Source organism: Typopeltis vanoorti, chromosome 9 (genome assembly GCF_054136105.1).
Source record: "Typopeltis vanoorti isolate ZY-2024b chromosome 9, IOZ_Tvanoo_1.0, whole genome shotgun sequence".
NCBI classification, from domain to species: domain Eukaryota; kingdom Metazoa; phylum Arthropoda; class Arachnida; order Uropygi; family Thelyphonidae; genus Typopeltis; species Typopeltis vanoorti.
Window position 1 is genome coordinate 143,847,019 of NC_143557.1, and position 18,362 is coordinate 143,865,380.

Sequence of the window (18,362 nt, forward strand, 5' to 3'; positions counted from 1 at the left end):
CGTATATGTATATATTTACCTCGTATTTTTATATATTTAAGTGGTCAGAATAGGCAGGTTAATTAGTTTTTGATGTAGTGTAGCTTACAGTAGTATGATGCTACTTGTTTTAATCTGTAATTATGAAAGATGATGAATATAAAGGTTTAAATGTGCAATTTTAGTGTGGTTAACATTTTTATCTCAAAAGATACTTAAATTCATAAATTTAATATAATGAGTGCTGTTCACTGTTCAAGCACACTGAAAGAAAGGAACAAAACTTTTGACTGTGTGAGACTGTTAGTGGTTGCATATCTTAACAGTTGCATTGCAGGTAACAGAGAGCATTTTAAATAATAAAGTAACACGTAAAAACCACAGTGATATCTTTAATTAGTAAAAGGACAGACATTTTGTACTAAAATTAATAGTACATCTTCAGTGTCTGTAACAGTAATAGGAATGGAATATAGGCAAAGCGTTTGGTGGATCACCTATTAAAATATAATTGTTACCGCGTGCTAGGAAATAATAGAAATAACAAATTTAATCTATTAAGATAAATGGTTTTTTACATAAGATAAAAGTCTCCCAGATCTTCGAGAGAGACATACAGTGATTTCTATTTAAATTCGGTCAGTGTAAGATAGTTTCACAACTTTCTTTGAATAAGCATTCATATTTGAATCTGCATCTATGGAAGAGAACTGCTTTATCCCACTGGACACTATGAGTAGAGTCAATACTGTGCTGCGCCAGACCAGACTTCAGAGGTTTGTTATAATCAATATAACATTGATGTTCTTTTATTCTTTTTTCCAAAGAACGGCCAGTTTGTCCAAAATAAGAGACATCGCATTCGCAAGATATTTGGTAAATGCCAGCCAAAGATAGAGAAGACAGTTTATCCTTTGTAGACGGTAATAAAGAAGAAATTTTGTTTATAGGAATATTATTGATTCCATTAACTTTTTAATGATGGAAAGTTTTTGTTGTAAGATTATTGGGGAAGAGCAAACTTTATGTGCTCTATGAATAAGAGATTTAAGAATGCCAAATTTTTGAGACATATGGTGCGCAGACTTTTTGTCAGTGTATCTGCCAGTAAATGGGGTTTTTCGAAAGATGCTTGTAGATAAGGTACCAGAAGACGTTCTAGTAAGGAGGATGTCCAAAATGGTAAAGTACCAGAGTTTTCTTTTTCCATAGTGAATTGGATGTGTGGGTGAAGGTTATTTATCCGTTGTAGAAAGGTGGAAAGTTCATCTTCAGTGTGTGGCCAAACAGCAAAAACATCATCGACGTAATGGTACCAAAGAGATGGTTGAGGATGAATGGATGAGAACATAGTATCTTCAAATTGTTTCAAATAGTAGTTTGCTAGAGGTGGAGACAGAGGTCTACCCATGGCAGTACCTTCAATTTGTTTGTAGGTTTTGTTTTTCCAACTGAAATAACCTGAGTGTATGACATATTCGAATATCCTTGCGATATCTGGAGGGTAATCTTCATATAAAGAATTGACTGTGTCGGTTAATGGGATATTGTTGAACAGAGAAATGATGTCAAAACTGACTAATATTTCAGAATCTGTAATTTTTATATCCTTGATTTTTTCAAAAAAATCTGTTGAGTTTTTTATATAGGATCTGGAATGACCAGTGAGAGCACTTAAGGAACGTGATAATACTTTTGCAATCCGATAAGTTGGGGAGTCAATGCAATTTACGATAGGTCGTACAGGACAGCCTTCTTTATGGATTTTTGGGAGTCCATAAAGACAAGGAGTTCTTCCAAAGTAGGTGCATATTTTATCCACGTAGTTAGGATCCCAACTTATAACCTCATTAAGTAATTTATTTAGCTGTTTACTATGCCACAGGTTCCACTAAAAATTAGCGAGCATTTTATATACTTGGTTTAAGTACATTCATCCCACAGTGTTTCTTTTGCCAGTTACCCAGGGATTCATACTTATTTCTTGACATTTTCCCTTCTGTATACATTGCAGGTTGTTGGCATTTGTGCTCCTAATACTATTGAGGATTATATCTTGGAAATGTTAGCTTCCCAGACCCATGTTTATGGGGATTGATTTTTAGTTTTGAGCTGTAACATATGCCTTTAACATTTATAACAGTGGAAGTGGAACCATCTGTAAGTATATATACACATATGCATACATATGGTGTTCCAAAAATGTATAGTAAATAATTGTCTCCAAGGAGGGTTTAATATGTTATTTTGAAGGCATGTAATGTTTTAGTGTATATTAACATATATTAGATGAATTTCTTTGTCTGGTGTGAGTCCACCATCTTGCTTATTGGAGGCAGTCAGAAGTGACTTTAAAAAAGTCAGTGTTTGGTTGCTAGTGTTTATATTATTAAAATTTATGCCGCTATATAAAAAAAAAAAAAAAAAAAAAAAAAATCAGCTAACGCCTTTTTATTCCCGTATACGGGGAGTAGGCGAGGCCATTTATCCCTATTTAACTTTTGGAGACTGAGTGGGCAGTTCAATCTCCACTGGTACCAATCAGAGATAGATGGCCCAAGGCTATCACTAATTAAGCGGTACTCAGTGAAGAGAGACGGCTCAAATGTGCCGCCATCTCGTGGTCTCTAATCCTAACACAATATATTTAATGTCTGAAATAATGTGGGTTCTACGGTAGATTTTCTTGAGTTTACAGGACGAAAAACCCGAGTTTCCGGGAGAAAAAACCTGCTTGCCCGTGCCAGAGATCGACTGACTCGGGAACCGGTCGAAAAAAAGGCTTAGAAAAATTTCCTCTAGTCGCCGACAAGACTCGAAACCAAGTCTTCCTTCGTGCGGCCAAGCGCCGTGGTTGGTAAACGCCACATCCACTGAGCTACACAGGCTCTGCCACTATATATGCTATTATAATTTATGCCACACACACAATTTTATATATGTCATGTCATCATCATCAAATTCCTGATATATACCCTCAAGAGGTGTACAGAATATTGTAATATTGTCTCTTTTCTTTTTTAATTATTATTAATTTTAATTTTCTTATCATCAAACCTTCAAACTACATCTTTCTATTCTTTTCCCTGTCAGTCGTAATACTGAGTTTGTAGTCGTTGCTTGAGCTGGTTCAATCACTCTTAATCCTCTCTGGCTATAATTTACCCCCCCCCCCCCTCAGGGTTGCTAGTATGCTAATTTTCACGTGTAATTAGTCTAGACCATAGGTTCCCAAAGTGGGCGATACCACCCACCCCCCAGTGGGTGCTGAAACCTTCTAGGGGGGCTATAGTGGGATCAGAAGCATTTGGGGGTGTTCATGCGGTCTAGGGGTCGGTGGCTCCTTATAGAAGAAATTAATAATATATATTTAAAAATTAATTATTTTCGTGATTTTGCGATTAGATAATCATTTAAAATTTAAATATTGCATTTTAATTCAGCTTATGTCCATTTTACGTGATCAATTTTTTTATCAATTTTCTATTTCAATTATTTAATCTTTTGAAAATTTATCATGTCAGATAGAAATAGATGTCAATTTTCAATGGCAATGAGAAAATAGAGCATGTATATATGCGTGTATAATAGGGGGGCATTACAAAATTTAATGGGGGCGTTACAAAATATGTCTTGCAAAGTAGGCGGTGGCCCGAAAAAGTTTGGGAACCTATGGTCTAGACTTAGGAAGTGCTTCGGACTGGAACCAATTCCCATGTCTATCTTGCTGATTTTCTCTTGCACTGATCTTTAAAAATTTATTTGTTTTTCGAATGTGCCATTAAAGATCACGTAGAGGAATTGTATGTCTTTCCCATACATGCAAGAGAAATATCCAGCTTAACACGGAAATTACTCTAAAGTTTAATTCTATTTCAAGCAACGTAAAAAACTAAAAATCAATCAGTCAGTTGTGGATACTCTATCTTCAGGACACACAGGTTCTATGTTTTATGAGACAATGCATTGGTTATTAACAAACAAAACTGTTTATTCACTCTAAATCAAGGTAATTACAAAGATTAAATCTACACATATCAGAATATCTATCTCTGATTAACTCAGCTAAATAACAATGGGAACAAAGTAAAACACGTGTCTGGTTCTCCACTAGATTAGATTAGAATTTCTCGCTTAAGCCTTTTGATATAAAACAATATACATGCTCATAACAATCAGACAGTAGGATAGACATATATATACACTCTAACGTAACTCAACTTAGGCTAAAACAGAATCAGGCATAACTAAATTTTACAATCAATTTCCCCTTCATCACATAACATTAGTAAATTTCTCTGAACTGTGTAAACAATTAGTTCACCGTTAATTAGAAGTTCAGCTTTACGACTTCACAAAAAAATGTTCTTTACGCTAACTAACTATGGGATCGGCATTCTTAGCCTTAATTTTCACAATCTAGGAAAGCTCTACAAAAATTCTTACTTGCAACCTTGTCAGCTAGTTCAGTACACTAGATCCTAGAGATCACGTTCCTCTTTCTTCTGGTAAAAACCACAATTGGGCACTAGTTCATGGCAATGATGACACAGCATACTCGGACATTGTCAAGAAACTTTGTGGTGGGACTTCTGGAATGGACCGTCACTGCTGTTACGAACCTCCAATCATCATCGGATTTCTGCTGTCCGACGCCGTCCTTGAAATGGCTGGACACAGGATCCTCTTTGAAGTGAGACCGGAAATGAGATCCAGGAACAGAGCGCTTTGGCCCTTTGATTTCTAACTTTTATCCTACTCTCTCGACCTTGGAACTCCCTTCAATTAAACACCCTGATATATTTGGAGGGGTTTTTTCCGCCACCCTGCCGTCGCTGAGTTTTGGTGGGAAAACCCATAACCCATTGACCTTGCCGATTTTTGCTAGCCTCAGGTCAAGATGTCTAATCTTGTGTGAGCTATTTCTTTGTTTGTACAATTTCAATGGTTCTTAAATATTTTAACAATTTACTCTGATATATTACCAGATTCAATACAGAAAAAAAATTGAGATAAATGCTAATTCAATTACAAGTATTTTCTATAATTTGTTATTTCTAAGTAAAATCGGTATAAAAAAATTTTGTTCAAATTTACTATCTACAGTTTTCCTCCAAATCAGTCTGTTATCTGTCAAGACTCCAACATTATCAGATCTTATATTTCTGTCTTCTAAGACACTGTTTATCATATCAATCCACCTATATCTTGGTCTTACTCTGGGTCTTTTTCTGCAAATCTGGCAGAGAACACTTGATTTGCTAATCTTTCCTCACCCATTTCCTCACCCATACCACTTGAGATTAGCTCTGCTAATGCATTCCTTGATGTTGACATTATCAGCATCAAGGAATGCATCAATGCATTCCTTGATGCTGATAATGTCAAGTTCTTTCCTAATATCCTTGTTTTTAAATATGATATTGCCATTGATGCCATCTGTTCATGCCCCGTAATCTTTCTCAGGACTCTCATATCTGCAGTCTCTAGTCTTTGGTCAAGTGTTTTACTTCTGACCCAGCTCTCAGATTCATAAGTTAAAATTGGCTTGAATGCTGTCTTGTATATAGCTAATTTAGTGTCTTGGCTAATTTCTCCCCTCTTCTATATAAATTTATTCAGTTGACTTCCTACCATACCAGCTTTGTTGATTCTGTTGTCTATTTCCGTATTTAATTTACCATCTTCACTAAGAAATCGTGTATAAGTAGCTGAAATGTTCACAACGCAGTTGATATTTTCAATGTTTCTACCCATTTTCATTGTCTTTGTCTTTTTAATTCTGACCTTCATATCATATCTATTAAAACAGTTATTCACCTTAGTCAAGGAATCTTGCAGACTTGTAGTGGATTTATTTAGAAGTATAACATCATTCGCATAAAGCAAAGAGCGGAGATTAACACCTCCAATTTTGATATTAGGTTTAATATCACTTTTCTTCATAATGTGATCCATATAGATAATGAATAATAGAGGGAATAAAATACACACACGGACAAAGAAATTAGTGCACCAAGAAGGAAGCATAGGATTCAACTAAAATTTTATTGGTGTAATGATACAGGTGAGTGATGCACATGATGGCAAAAACAGAGCTGAAGGACAATTACAAAGGGATCTGTGGTACGCAATCCAGTCATCATCAATAGCACGTTGCACCGCCTCGTGCAGCTTTACATGCTGCAATACAGTCCGGTATGGTGGCGAACAGATGCCTGATGTTGTCCTGTGGCAGACTGGCCCACACGTGTTGGATGCTGTGCTCCAAATCCCTGATATTGCGCCATGTTGAGAGCTGGCGTTTCAGCTGCTCCTAAACATGCTCAATAGGGGACAAGCCTGGGGAGCAGGCATGCCATGAAGGTGTCTGTACACGACATAGGCAGGCCTGGGAAACCCAAGCCGTTTGCAGATGGGCATTATCCTGCTGGTATAGTGCTCCTGGTATCTTGGCCAGGAATGGGAGAACGTAGGGCCATAGGATGTCGTCCACATACTGTTTCCCCGTCAATGCGCCACGTACCACTATGAGGGGTGATCGGCTATCGTAGGCTATGGCTCCCCCAGACCATAATGCCTGCAGTGAAGGAGGTGTGGCACTCGATAACGAGGTTGGGATTGTGTCCTTGACCAGGGGTCCTCCGCACCCAGACACGATGATCATCTGTCCCCAAGACAAAGCGACACTCATCGCTGAAGACCACATGTCGCCAGTCTGTGGCGTTCCATGTCGCTCTCACCTGGAACCACTACAAACAGAGTCGTCGATGTTGCAGTGTTAATGGGAGCACATGTAAGGGGTGCTGGGATCATAGTTTCGCCTCTGGGAGGCATTAGGAAATGGTTTGTGGGCACACAGGAACCCCTACATCTGCCTGTATAGTGGACCGGGTCACCGTGGGATCCCTCTGTGCTTGCTGCATGATCCGTTGATCCTCTCTACCATTGGTCCTCCTGATCCGTCCCTTGCCGCCCTGCCGTGTGGCAGTGATGGAATGTGTCCACAGCTCCCAGCGCTGTCACACGGTATGTCAGAACTGTTATGTGCATGCCTATACGCCTCACCGATCACCCTCCGGTTTTCAGGCCGATGATCATGCCTCTGTCAAAGCCATAAGTTGCTTAAATCGACGTCTCTGGCATCTACCCGGCATTATTGTCACTCTGTACTCTAGCTTGCGTCGGCCGGTGCTTTTCCCTTTAATCGGCTATTGACTACACGCCGGCTTTATAAGGCTGTCGGTTCATTCTTGCAGTGCCACCGCAGGGTGTGTTGGCATGTGCAATCGCACCAAACTTGGATCATTTGCATACCACCCAGCACTCTAGCTATTTGCTTAGTTTTGCCGTTGTACCATGTTTTCTTCCAGGTGTGCTAATTTCTTTGTCTGTGTGTGTACATCCTTGTTTGACCCCAGATTTAACATTAAACCACCTTCCTGTACTTCCTTTAATTATAACTGCTGACTTACAATTCAAATAAAGACCAAGTATTGCATGATATAATGCCCCAATAACACTATATAACTGTAGCATTTCGAACAGCTTCTCTTGGCACCTTGTCGTATGCCTTTTCCAGATCTACAAATCTTAAATACAGATCTTTGTTATATTCCCATGATTTCTCAACTATCTGAGGAAAGATTGAGAAGATGTAGCAGAGTCTGGTGGAGAGAAGGAAGAGGGGAGATATGATAGAGACCTACAAGTTGGTAAGGGGTTGTTATAAGATCAATGGTGGAGAAGTTCTACAGAGAATAGTGGGAGATCAGGGGAGAACCAGAGATCATCCCTGTAAACTGTATAAAGAGGGTGTGAGTAGGGGAGTGAGAGGCAGGTTTTTTTCATGCAGAGTTGTGAATGATTGGAATGCCTTGCCTGAGAGTGTGGTGACTGCAAGTAATTTGAGTGTGTTTAAGACACGGTATGATGAGATGTGTCTGTCATAAAAAGACCTCCCAGATGAGTCTTTGACTCCATGAGGCCTTGGGAAATAATAATAATAATAATAATAATCTGTCATAAAGTGAAAATCTGACCCTGACAGCATCTATTTGGCCTGAATCCAGCTTGTTCTTCACCAAGCTTCCCTTCAACAATTCTTCTCAGCCATTTCTCAAGTATACTTGCATATATCTTACCAGGAACACTCGATAGTGAAATACCTCTGTAATTCTCACATTCAGTTTTAATTCCCTTTTTATATATGGGTACTATGAGAGCTCTACTCCAATCATCGGGAATTCGTCCCTCTGTCCAGGCTTTCTGAACTATGCAGTGCAGCCACTGTAGGACTCTTATACCACCATGCTTCAGCATTTTTGGTCGAATATCATCTACTCCTGCTGCCTTTCCACATTTCAAGCCTTTGAAGGGTTTTTCTACTTCAAGTATGGATATGTATTCCTGACTGCATGCCTGGTCAGTGCTTTTTACCACTGTGCTGTCATCACTGCTTGTTCCCTTTAGCAATTTTTCGAAGTAATTACTCCATACTTCAAGGATATCTTTTCTCTTGTTTTCATGTCACCTTTATCATCTTTAATGCCTTTTACAGTACTCTTTCCTCCATTTCTGTGCTTCTTCAACAACCTCCAGAATATCTTGCCACCTTTTTTTTTTGATATTTATATTCTATGTTCTTACAAAGTCCTCCCATGACTTTTGTTTAGCTACACAGTGTTTTGCTTTCTTACATTTGTCTCTGTATTCTCTCAGAGCACCAGCTGACTTATTTGCCAGGCACTTTTGATATGCTCCACCATGGAGTTCTGATTTTTCTATCCTTACAGACAATCTCACCACATGCCTCTCTTGCTGCATCAATCGGTGCTTTCTTCAGAGATTGCCATTGAATCTCCAAAGTTTGGTTCCTTTTCTCGAACTCTTTCATTTTTCTTCAATCTTGTTTGTGTATTTTAGTCTACAGTTCACAACTAAGAGTTGTAATAAAGCGAATCAACTTTTATTCGCTTTAAAACTTTCCTATATGTTATTCTTTTCAATATGAAATTCAATTTTATCCTGCTCAAGACTAAATGATGATCATTTCCAATTTCAAATCCTCTGTACACTCTGGTGTCCTGCACCAGGAAGAAAACTTCACTATCAACAATAACATGGTCAATGAGTCTTTTCTTATTCCTTGCCTCTTTTCTCCATGTGAATTTGTGGACATTTTATGTTGGAAGAACATTGTGTTAGTAATAACCAGTCCATGTCTTGAGCAGAAATCCAACAGGTATATGCCATCATTATTAGCTTAGCTCTTTTCTCCAAATTTTCTCAATATATTTATGTATGTCTGACAATCATTTCCTACTCTGCTATTTAGATCCCCAACATGGACCAACTTTTCCTTGTTCATTGTGTCATTTGCTTTCTCTAAAAATTCTTCCACTTCTACCTTAGTAGAACCTTCTGTGGGTCCATAGGCACAAATAAGTCTCATTGTCCAGTTCCCCATTCTCATATTTGCCCACATCACTCTGCTTGAAATTGCCTGCCATTCAAGAAGATTAGCATTGTATTTAGTGTTGAATACTGTGGCCACTCCTTCTTTTCCATGATTGTCATTGCCTGAATATAACATTTTGTATTTATTGCTCAGAAAGATCTCACCAGTTTTTGCCTTTTTTTTTTTTTTGTTTCAGTCACCCCTATTATGTCAATCTGGTACTTAGCCAATTCCTCAGCCAGCTCCATTTCTTCCATTTAGGCTTCTTATGTTGATAGTACTGATCTTGAACTCCTGTGATGTTGAGTTGCGATGGGTTTTAGGATTTGTTCCAGTAGCTGACTTTTCGCTGTTTGCCCTGGTTCCCTGGTGAAACAACTGGGGCTTTGTTTTACCCAGCAAAGTCTCAGCCTGCATGAAATTTTCTCATGTTGTACCGTCGTTTTTTATTTTGGTTTAAGCCAATAAGAATACAATTTGGTTGGCTAAATCCCAAATTGCCAGCCCATCCTCGTTTGTTCAGTAGAAGGTGCACTTTCCATGAGAAGATGAGGATTTGACATTAGGTCAGAAGCTCTAATCAGTTCTCCACATTCCTTTAAAAGGCTATGTGGAGGGCTCCTCTCAGTTATGTAGCTTTGACCCTTAAGTACCCCAATTTTATTTATATATATATATATATATATATATATATTCAAATTAAGTGGATATTGAATCCAACATTATTTCTTAGCCGAATAAGAAACTGAAAGATAGAAATTCTAAGAGTTTCATGCCGAATATCGAAAACTTTAAAAGTTCGGTGAGTCCAAGCGTAAACCAGCACCTGGTACATGCTGGGGCAACTCGTAGTGAAGGTGGAGTAAACTCTAATCACTGTCCTTAGTATTTTCCCATAATCTAAAACACAACTCCTAGGAGATGTATGTTGTTATACATTATGGGGGAAGGTGACTACCCAGACTGGTTTCAACCTTTTTTGAGCTCTCATCAGTGAGTTGAGACAGCAAGTTCAAATATGAAAGACTATTTATGGAATCAGCTTCAGGGAACATGCCAAACCTCAACAAATTTGAATGCATGATACTGTCCCAAATTTGAGAAACATACATCAGAAGAACTTCAGCCCAAAAGCCAAGCACACCTAATATAGCCTGCCAGGGGGCACCATCAGGACTTTAGGAAAACGGTAGCTTCCTCGCTTCATTTCTCATTTGCTGTTATGTAGTACTTGCGTGCACGTGTCTTTATCTTAAGTTCCCATGAAGATGGCAATGTGACATTGCCAAAATATTGGAAAGTATATATTAAAGTTGATTTAATTTATATTTCTAGTGTACGCTGTCAATTCCTTAAGTATTAATTATCATATTATTATCCACTTAATTTGAATAAATTTACCACGCTGAAGTGAAGACTATTGGCTCTTTATTTCAGTATATATATACAGGGTGTTCGGGATAAATTTGACATATTTATAATTAATTATATTTTTCCGTAAGTTACATGTATTAACACACACTTCTCTTCATTTAAAAGTTTGGACCCTTCTTCATTCATATACAAGATGTCAGAAAGGATGGATAGCTGGAACCCACCTGAATCATGGAAGAGAATAACTTGTATCATGATGATTCGTGCCCGCCATCAAAATAAGGATATTACGACTGCTGCCCAATGCTCCCTGAATACAGTAAAAACAATCAGGCATGAACTAGAGACTTGCAATGGTGACTACGAGGATGTAGCAAGAAGAAAGATCCCTAGCAGACGATCTGATTGCGTTCGTACAGCAGAATTCCTCGCAAATCTGCAGGAACAGGTGTTGAAGAACCCTGGCATTGGAATTCGGGCTTTGTTCGTGGAGTTGCTAACTGTAGTCAAGCCCTGGATAACAAGGGTAGCCAATGGTAGGCCGTATGTATGGCAGCAGGATTCGGCCCCTTGCCACACCTCTGGGAAAAGTCAAAAATGGTTGTCTGAAAATTTCTACGACTTCACCAGTCCAAATGTTTGGCCTCCAAACTCCCCAGACCTTAACCCCATGGATTATTTTGTATGGGGCGCAGTTGAAAAAGACACCAATCGCACTTCCAGTAATACAAAAGCCCAGTTAATGGATAAAATTAAAACAGTTTTTGCGGCCCTTCCCAGGGAGACTGTAGCATCAGCTTGTTCGAGGTTCCGAAGCAGAATTGAAGCTGTGATCGATGCTAATGGTGGTTATTTTGAGTAAATCTTGTTGATAGTATTGTAATTAACTCTGCCTGTAATGTTTTTTTGTCAATTCATTAAATTTAATAGATACAAAGAAGATTTTCTTTTTCCTTACGAAACTGTCAAATTTATCCCGAACACCTTGTATATATATATATATAAAATATCTTTAACTTCCTGTGTCCACTACATAGAGTGAACACAGGAAGTTAAAGAGGCAGTGAAGGAAAAGAAGAAAGCATATCAAACATTCATGGCAAATAAGTCATCTTTTGCTTTTAGAGAATACAGAGACAAATGTAAGAAAGCTAAACACTGTGTAAAACTAGCTAAACAAATGTCATGAGAAGACTTTGGTAAGAACATAGAAAATAAATATGAAGGCAGCAGCAAGATATTCTGGAGGTTGTTGAAGAAGCTCAGAAATGGAGGAAAGAGTGCTGTAAAAGGAATTAAAGATGATAAAGGTGATATGAAATCTGGAGAAAAAAATATCCTTGAAGTATGGAGTAATTACTTCAAAAAATTGCTAAATGAAACTAGCAGTTATTACAGCATAGCGATAAAACACACTGACCATGCATGCAATCAGGAATACATATCCATACTTGAAGTAGAAAAAGCCATCAAAGGCCTGAAATGTGGAGAGGCAGCAGGAGTAGATGATATATTTACCAGAAATGCTCAAGTATGGAGGTATAAAAGTCTTAACAGTGGCTGCACTTCATAGTTTAGATGGCCTGGACAGAAGGACGAATTCCAGATAATTGGAATAGAGCTCTCATATTACCCATATATAAAAAGGGAAATAAAGCTGAATGTGAGAATTACCGAGGTATTTTTCTACTGAGTTGTCCTGGTAAGATTTATACCAGTATACTTGAGAAACGGTTGAGAAGAATTGCGGAAGAGAAGCTTGGTGAAGAACAAGCTGGATTCAGGCCAATGAGGCTGTCAGATTTTCACTTTACCACAAATAGTTGAGAAGTCATGGGATTATAACAAAGATCTGTATTTAAGTTTTGTAGATCTGGAAAAAGCATATGACAAGGTACCAAGAGAGAAGCTATTCAGAACGCTACAGTTGGTTGGTGTCAGTGCAGCATTATATCAAGCAATACTTAGTCTTTATATGAGTTGTAAGTCAGCAGCTAGGATTGAAGGAAGTTCAGGAAGATGGTTTTATTTTAAATATGGTGTCATACAAGGATATACTTTATCCCTCTCTGTTATTCATTATCTATATGGATCACATTATGAAGGAAAGTAGTATTTTTTAAATTTATTTATTTATTATTTTTTTTTATTTTGGGCCCATATACAGGAGATTGGTTGGTCAACCTATAGTACGTTAGTACCGTATATGGGTGGTGGGTTGCAAAAGGAGAAACTTGTTTACATTTGATTTGAATGCCTGTATGTTGTATTCCTTGGGAAATACGTCTGGGGGAAGACTGTTCCATAGTACTGCAGTAGCAGGGATGAATGAGGAGGAAAGGAAACTTGTTCTGTGGGTTTCGAGGTGTATTGTAAAAGGATGTTGGGTGGCAGCTGTACGTGTTCCAGTGGGCTTAGTACATGGTGGGAACTTTGATGCTGTTTCAGATGAACATTTTCCATGTAGTGGTATTAAACCTGATATCAAAATTGGAGATGTTAATCTCAGCTCTTTGTTTTATGTGGATGATGTTATACTTCTAAATTAATCTGCTACAAGTCTGCAAGATTCCCTGATTAAATTGAATAACTGTTGTAATAGATTTGGTATGAAGGTCAGCAATGACAAGACAAAGAAAATGAAAATAGGCAGGAGCACTGAAAATATCAACTGCATTGTGAATGGAAAACCTATAGAACAAGTAAAACATTTCAGCTACTTAGGCAAGATTTTATTGAAGATGGTAAATTAAGTATGGAAATAGACCATAGAATCAACTAAACTGGTATTGTGGGAAGTCAACTGAATAAATTTATATGCAATAAGAGAGAAATTAGTGAAACCACTGAAGTAGCTATATACAAGACAGTGTTCAAACCAATTTTAATCTATGGATCTGAGAACTGCAGTAGAATTAAAACACTTGACCAAAGAGTAGAAACTGCAGATATGGAGTCCTGAGAAAGATTATGGGCATGAACAGATGGTACAATGGCAAAATAATATTAAAAACAAGGATATTAGGAAAGAACTTGACATTGTCAGCATCCAGGAATGTGTTAGCAAAGCTAATCTCAGGTGGTATGGTCACTTAAACAGAATGGGAGAGGAAAGATTAACAAAACAAGTGTTCTCTGCCAGGTTGGCAGGAAAAAACACCCAGAGGTAGACCAAGATATAGGTGGATTGATATGGTAAAAATTGCCTTAGAAGATAGAAATATAAGATCTGACAATGTTGGAGTATTGACAGGTGACAGACTGATTTGGAGGAAAATTGTAGATAGGAAGTTAGTAATGATGTAAATTTTTCATGTACTACTATCATATCCTGTATACCCCTTGAGGGTATATATCAGGAATTTCACGATGATGATGATGATATATATATATATATATATGTGTGAGTGAGAGAGAGAGAGAGAGAGTGTGTGTGTGTATGTGTGTGTGTGTGTGTTATGATTAAATGACTGGGAAACCGAGATAAAAAATAAAACAGATTTTAATGGCACAACTAGTTTTGTCTTTAACTGACTTCTTGAGGTGCAAAAAAATAATAGTAACAACTAATAAGAACTATAAAGGAAATAACTCGAACAGCACAAAAAAATGTTAGCTTATGCATTTCAACACTTTAATGTGTTGACAATTGTGTTTTTAAAAACATTCTCTCTCTCTCTCTCTGATTTCATTGTTTGGCATACACGTGCGCTCACAATCTCATGTACGGCAATATTGGATAGCAGCGCAGTGACAGTCAGATAGGTTATAACTTAGGTTATTATTGAGAATGATTTCTCTAGATTCTATTATCTTTCTCTCTAATTCATCCTAACAATGGAAAATATTACTAAAGTAGACTTGTCCCATAGTACTGGATGGGTGTGGTTCTCTTCATTAGAATTTGCGGAAAACAAAACATGGCTAGACAGAGCACTGGCTTGCATTCTCCCATAACTTATGCTCTCTGATGTTCTTTGATGCATAACTCAGTGGATTTCTCTGTCTGGCCAAAGTATGGTTTATCACAATTTCACCAAATCTGGTAGACACCGGGATACTTGAGGTTGTTATGTATAGGTTTAGGTCTACTCAGTAAGGAGTGGAGTTTCTGTAGAGGTGTGAATAAAGTTCGTATGGGAAACTCGTTGTCACCAGTACTTGCAAACATCTATCTCGAAGATTTTGAAGAGAAAGCTACCTCCTTCTTTCATTTAAAACCTAGAATTTGGAAAAGATACATAGATGACATTTTTTTTAGTTTGGGGCAACAGCCATGAATCTCTTCAAAATTTCCTAGACCATTTGAATAATCAACATCCAAACATCATATTTACAGCTGAGTTAGAAGTTAATGGTTCTCTTCCTTTTTTGGATGCTAAACTGACCTGTTCAGCAGAGAAATTGAAGATTTCGATTTATAGAAAACCTACCCATGCAAACAGATATCTCCACACTCAGTCTCACCATCATCCCCACAAAAGTTTGGAATCATTTCGACACTTGGACATTGGGCTTGTTCTCTTCTTTATCATGAAGAAGAAGAACTAAACAAAGAACTTAATTTCCTCCAGACTACCTTTCAATTGAATGGATATTCCTAAAAAACTATTGACAAATTCTTGTTCTCTCCACTCCCTCGCTATAATGAGGATACAACATGTATTAAAGCTAAAGTTTCTCTACCTTACATCGACTCTGTCTCTCCCAAATTGGCCATGGCTCTTTGGAAGTACCCCATACGGACTTATTCACACCTCTACAGAAACTCTGCTCCTTACTGAGCAGACCTAAACCTAGACATAACAATTTCAAGTATTCCAGTGTCTACAAGATTTGGTGCAATTGTGATAAACCATACTTTGGCCAGACAGAGAAATCCATTGAGCTACTCATTGAAGAACATCACAGAGACATAAGTTATGGGAGAATGTTAACCAGTGCTCTGTCTAGCCATGGTCTGTTTTCTGCAATTTCTAATGAAGAGAACCACACTCATCCAGTACTATGGGACAAGTCTACTAGTAATATTTTCAATTGTTACAATGAATTAGAGAGAAAGATAGTAGAATCTAAACAAATCATTCTCAATCCTATACATATCAATAATAACCTAAGTTATAACCTATCTGACGGTCACTGTGCTGCTATCCAATATTGGCGTACACAAGATTGTGAGCGCACGCATACACTTAACAATGAAGTCAGACAGAGAATGTTTTTAAATACACAATTGTCAACTCATTAACGTTGAAATGCATACGTTAACCTTTTTTGTTCTGTTTAGAGTTATTTCCTTTACAGTGCTTATTGGTTGTTTCTTTTATTTTTTTGCACCTGAAGAAGTCTGTTAGAGACGAAACTAGTTGTGCCATTAAAATTTGTTTTATTTCTTATCTCGGTTTCCCAGTCATTTAATCCTAAAAAACGTACTTCAACTGAGTAATCAGTCTTCTGATATATATATGTGTGTGTGTGTGTGTGTATATATATATATATATATATAAAGTATTTTACCTTGGATATAATAAATGTTAAAGATACCAAGCTATTTTAAACCTGGTTTTACTCCATTTCCCAAGTAAGCAAACAGAAAGGTAAGTCAAGTTTGTGCCTGCAAGTATTGTAAGTCTGAGTGACCCCACACATAGTGCAAGTCAAAGCAACTCGTGGTAAAGGTGGATAAGCTCTGATCACTATTCTTAATATTTACCCTTAATGCAAAGCACATCTCCTGGAGGAGATGTATGATGCTATGTATTAAAGGCAAGGTGCCATTACCCAGACCGGTTTCGACATATATTGTGTCTGTGGCATAAATTATCATAATAAAAAGATAATAATGGGAATGTACTGGCAATTTGGAACTTAGCTGACCAAATTGTACTCTCTATTGACTTAAATACATTATGATGATAAAGCTTGATGATACTCCATGCCATCTGTGGCATTGCCCAGTTAAACAATATACTCACTGTTTTTATCAGGAAAGCAGGACAAATAGTGAAAAGTCAGCTATTGGAAAAAAAACTCCAACTCAACACATCTAGAAGAACAAACCCAACATCATAAGAATCATCAATACAAAGAATATTAATGGGAAAAAAATCATATACACAGAACTAGAAAACTACTACATGGGTATAATTGGCATTACTAAGACAAAAATGACAAAAAACGGGTGAGATCTTACTAAATAATAAATGTAGGATGTTATATGTAGACAATAGCGATCAAGGAAAGAAAGGAATAAGGATAGGCATTCAACACCAGGTATGAAGATAAACTTCTTGTTTGGAAGGCAGTTTCAAGTGGAGTTATGTGGACAAGCTTCAAAATGAGGAAATGCACAATGAAAAAACTTATTAATGATCGTGCTACAGAACGTTCTCTTAAGAAGTGGAGAAATTTTTCAAGTTATTAGAGCAGGCAGCTGATGTAAAGAAAATGGAAAACTGTTTATTGTTTGAGATCTAAACAAGTAGGAAATGAATCCCACTCATACCCAACGTTTTTAGAAAAATTTGGACAAAAGGGAAAAGTTAATAATAACAATAAGTATCTGCTGAATTTTTGGTTAGGATATGGACTAATCATTACTCTTGCCATGTTCCAACATACAGATTTGCACAAGTTCACATGGAGAGAAGACAAAAGAAATGAGAAAACCCTCATTGACTGTCATTCTTGAAAGTGATATCTTCATGCTGGTTCAGAATACAAAAGTGTACAGAGGATTTGAAATAGGAAGTGATGACCATCACTTAGTTCTAAAGGATGGTAGAAATGAATACCATTTGAAAAGAACAGTATGTAAAAAAGTTATAAAAAGAATTAAAGTTGAGCAGCTTTTAAAGGTAAACTGTATACTCAACTATACAAACACTATTGAAGATAAAATGAAACTGTTTGAAAACGAGAAACAAATCTTCGAGTCTCAGTGGCAAAATATGATGAAATCATTGATTGTGATTCAGCTAGGGAGGTATGTGGTGAGGTTGTCTGAGAATATAAAAACAGGTCACCATGGTGAACACAATTTTAAAGAAGCAGTAAAAAAAAAAAAAGCAAGCATACTGTGAAAGTTCATAGCAAAAGAAAAAAAGAAATTTCATTTCTGGTCATATTTGACCAGAAATGCTCAAATATGGCAGTCTAAAATTTTTGCAGTGGTTACACTGTATAATTCAGAGGGCCTGGTCAGAAGGTCATATTCCAGATGATTAGAGTAAAGTTCACATAGTTCCCATTTGTAAAAAGAAGAAAAAAAAAGGTGATGTGGAAATTACAGAAGAATTTCTCTATTAAGGGTCAGTAAGATTTATGCAAACATTCTTGAATAGAGGCTGAGAAAAATTGTGAAAGAGAAACTTAGAGAAAGACAAGCTGTGTGTGTAGGCCAAATAGAAATTGTCAAGATAAGAATTTCACTTTACAACAAATAGTTGAGAAATCATGGGAATGTGAATAGGTACTTGAGTTTTGTTGATCTCGAAAAGGCATACAACAAGTTGCCCAGAGAAAATCCTCTACAATTAGAATGGAGTAT

General features: G+C 37.2%; 1 protein-coding gene across 8 annotated transcripts in view; it reads left to right on the plus strand.

The window, feature by feature from the left end:
* LOC150103650 (uncharacterized) overlaps nt 1-18,362 on the plus strand; it is a 374,591-nt gene that overhangs the window by 128,398 nt on the left and 227,831 nt on the right. The window lies entirely within an intron of this gene.